Source organism: Pistacia vera, unplaced genomic scaffold, assembly GCF_008641045.1.
Source record: "Pistacia vera cultivar Batoury unplaced genomic scaffold, PisVer_v2 Contig705, whole genome shotgun sequence".
Lineage (NCBI taxonomy): Eukaryota > Viridiplantae > Streptophyta > Magnoliopsida > Sapindales > Anacardiaceae > Pistacia > Pistacia vera.
Genome location: NW_022196563.1, coordinates 269,787 through 274,072, shown reverse-complemented (window position 1 = coordinate 274,072; position 4,286 = coordinate 269,787). Strand labels below are relative to the sequence as shown.

Genomic DNA, 4,286 nt, shown 5'->3' with positions numbered 1-4,286 from the left:
TGGACAAGTCATACCATTCCCAAGTTAAAGTTGGAAATGGGGAGTTTGTGGCTGTCAAATGGAGAAAAGACATTGCTGTGCAAACAAGTTCAGGTATCAAACTAATCCTTAATGTTTTGTATGTGCCTAATATAAGCCATAATTTGCTTAGTGTAGGACAAATGTTAGAAAGAAAGTATGCCCTGCACTTCCAGGATCAGTTTTGCACAATCCTGGACAGTGAACNCTTCTCCACACATATTCGTAAGACTGCTGCATCTAATATTGACATGTTTGTGCTTCTCAGTCCATGAGGTGTTTTCCGGTGAGCAGCATTTGGTTTCTTTCATCACTTTCCCCAACTCCAGAGCCCAAACCTTCTCTGCCTCTTGGTGCTTATTTTTTATAATGTCATCTCTTACTTTCAAAGTGACTGAATTTCCCTGCAGACATTTTCCAATAAATAAACGTAAAAATCATTTGATTTAGCATACAAGACTCTTATTGTAATATGTATTACAGTCTACTTTATTTTCTCTGATCTTCTTAACTCAAAGGCTAACTCATTATATAAATCTGTGTTCTATTTACCAAATTCCAATTGTTCTTAGCATTCTATACCTGAAACTTTGGGGCACTAAAAGTAGGATTAATTTTAATCCCATGGCTATTATATAGAAAGTTAATCTGCACGGTATATGGATATGGAATAAGCAATTATCTTCAGATCAGGCTCAGGTTGATTGACATAGCAAATCCAATTAAGCCTTTTGTTGAGAAGCTCATAAAACCCACTCTGAGTTCCTGAACCCAGCTCAGAGTACAAGCATTTCCCAAGCTCAGGGTACACCCTCCGCATCTTTGGATGGTTTCAGAATTCTCATTCCCTGAGTAATCGAGAACCCCAAGCCATGCATAGTAACCTGAATACCTGTAGAAGAATGCAATCATGACACACTATGCCATTGCAGTAAGTTTACTTTTGGGTAAGGCAGTGGGACACCGATAAGAGATCTATTATCAATAACTTTAAGGGGAAAAAAAAAAAAGCTATCAATAAATTACAGACCTCAATTTAAGGTCTGGAAGAAAACTTTGGCGAATTAAAGAGCGATACCCATCTGCAGCAACAAGAAGATCAGCCTCTATCTCAATGATCTCATTGGTTTGAAAAACTTTAGCCTTAACAGTAACAAAGGTTTTATATTCAGAAATGTCCGGTTCAAAAAACCGGTTTCGGTTAACCGCTTTTTATTTTTTCTCGAACCGTTAACCGAACCGAAAATTCGGTTTTTTGAATTTTTCGAACCGTAACCGAACCGTTTTTTTGGTTAACCGGTTTTCCGGTTCGGTTATCGGTTCAGTTACCGGTTCGGTTCGGTTTTTGCATTTTTTTTAACACCCCTAGTATTCAGTTTCTGGACCAATGACCTGTATTATAATCCGGATAGAGCAACAACTCAATCCCACTATGGCCACAGTTTTAGTGTCATTGCCATTTACTGAATTGCGCCGTGAGATAACTTATCCCGTACCCAGGAGTGATCAATCCTCTGTCTATCCACCATAGTCTTGATACACTCCTTGATGCAGCCAATCACCACCGTATTGACAGCTCTGAATAGAACTGCGTTAGGCTAGTGTCAAACTGCACCAATCGGTGCACAAGGCGCTCCGGTGATCTTAAGTCTAAGGATCACATGCACCACCATTCGTTAGAGGATTTGTTCCATAGACACTAGGGTTACCATCCATATGGAATCCTCTGGTGGGTCAGTTCAGTGAACTTGCCGCGGTGTATCCGCCTATAGCAAGCACCCATGTGTTGCACCAGGTTGTCACCAAACAACCTTGACAAGTGAGATCAGTCACTGCCTTTCGACAGGGTCGTTCAACACTATGATAGCCTTACCGTATTATATGTGCCCTTACTTCAGAATAATACTAGGGCTACAGACGTTTCTAGAATGGCCACCATATGTACTCATAGGGTTCTCACTATCAAGATTTGAAACACTTGATACCCTCGTCATGGTTCTACCATTCTAAGGACATATATCAATACATATTGCAATAATAATGATTTATGCGATATAGAATAAAATGCCTTTTATTATTGATTAATGAACATTATTACAAAGAGTCAATTCTACAATAATTGATTGACTCTAGGGCATCTACTCTAACAGTGAGAACCCTATAAGCACATATGGTGGCCATTCTAGAAATATCCGTAGCCCCAGTATTATTCTGAAGTAAGGGCACAGATAATACGGTAAGGCTATCATAGTGTCGAACACCCCTGTCGAAAGTCAGTGAATGATCTCACTTGTCAAGATTGTTTGGTGGCAACTTGGTGCAACACATGGGTGTTTGCTATAGGCGATTACACCGCAGCAAGTCACTGGACTGACCCACTAGAGGATTCCATATGAATGGTAACCCCAGTGTCTATGGAACAAATCCTCTAACGAATGGTGGTGCATATGATACTTAGACTTGAGATCACTGGAGTGCCTTGTGCACCAATTGGTGTAGTTTGACACTAGCCTAACGCAGTTCTATTCAGAGCTGTCAATACGGTGGAGATTGGCCACATCAAGGAGTGTATCAAGACTATGGTGGATTGACAGAGGATTCATTACCCCCGGGTACAGGAGAAGTTATCTCACTGCGCAATTCAGTATATGGCAATGACATTAAAACGGTGGCCACAGTGGGATTGAGTTGTTGCTCTATCCATTTTATAATACAGGTCATTGGTCCAGAAATTGAATACATAATATCGAGAATAACCGAAGGTTGACACTATTTCTATGCCTTCGTCTCGTTGAGATAATTGATGATGAAAGGATCGAATTGCACGGTAACCATATCGTTGACAGGTATCTATTTTGCTGAATCTGAATCTATCGGGTGGCCATGATGCCTTGCTAGAGGCTAATCTTGGTTTGTGTTTAGTGAGACGATTAATTGGTGTTAATCATAATACTATACACTGTCGATATGATGAGGAGCCTATGGGTCACACACATAGAAGATAATTTAAGATCCAAGAAGAAAGAATGACGTTTTCATCTTTTTAAGGCGAAAGGGTATTTTGGTAATTTCATAGTGCAATTAAATTTGCTGAGGTCGTAGCCTTTATTTAATTTGTTGGAAAAAATTAAATAAGTGAAATTACGTTTAAATATGTGTTCACATATATTTAATTAAATCATCATTATTGTTAAATGTTAATATATAGATTAAATATATATTAATTGATTTTAATTGAGATAATGATGAAATAAAATAAAATAAAATATCTAATTGGGAGTGTTTGATAACATGGGGTGTTTGGGTTGGAGCCCAAGCCTATTCCATATGGGAATAGGTCAACTAAGATTTCTATATAAAAGAAAAGTTAAATGTAAAAGGGAATTAATTTCATTCGAGAATTTTCTCTTTGAAAAACACACACAGAGCAGCCCTTTTTTACTCTCCCACGGCAGAAACATTTTTTTGCCCAAATCAAATCAATTTGATTTACTTCTTCTTTAATCTTAAAGCCAAAAAGGATCTAGCAAATCCCTCTTTGGTTCTTTGTGATTGTCTTCATGTGGACTACGTCGGTTCGATCCTACGCTTGGGTCGGTAGCAAAACGTTCAAAGACAAACGCGGTGGAGCCTCCAAATGTGCATTTGGTTTCTAAACTCATGATTAACCTTTTGTGCAGATTTTACTTTAATATAAATTATAAAATTATACCCTTGATCTTGGATCATGTAAACGATCCTTATATTTTTTATTTTTGTTTCCGTTTCGTATATGGGACCGTTTACTAACATTCACATCACTAGAGATGTGAAGGTAGATGAAAGGGGATCTGAAACTAGAAGAAAAATGAAGTTGAAGAAGATACAAGAGAGCAGATTGTAGACACAACAACAGGCATATTTGATGATCTAGAAGAGGCAGATTTGGATGATGATTTTCCAGTCAGGGGTACGAGGTCTCTAGTAGAGGTTTATGAGAGATGCAACACAACCTTGTTTGATTGCTAATTTCAAGGAGGCTGCTAAGTCAGAGGTCTAGAGGAATGCAATAGAGGAGGAGATAAAAATGATTGAAAAGAATGGCACATGGGAATTAGTTGACAGACCAACAACTAGAAGAGTAATCCAAGTAAGGTGAATTTATAAAAAGAAGCTGAGGCTTGATGGATCAGTGTACAAACACAAAGCAAGATTAGTTGTCAAGGGGTTTGGTCAACAATTTGGAGTGGACTTCTCGGATACATTTGCACCCGTGGCTAGGCATGACA

The 4,286-nt window shown here is 38.5% G+C and overlaps 1 long non-coding RNA gene across 1 annotated transcript; it reads right to left on the bottom strand.

Annotated features, from left to right (window-relative positions):
- Positions 1–232: 232 nt before the first annotated feature.
- Positions 233–1,189, bottom strand: LOC116114270. Its single transcript, XR_004125526.1, has 3 exons — positions 1,049–1,189; positions 601–910; positions 233–422 (listed from the first exon to the last, which is right to left on the bottom strand). It is a non-coding gene; the product is annotated as an uncharacterized LOC116114270 (long non-coding RNA).
- Between the last annotated feature and the right edge of the window lie 3,097 nt (positions 1,190–4,286).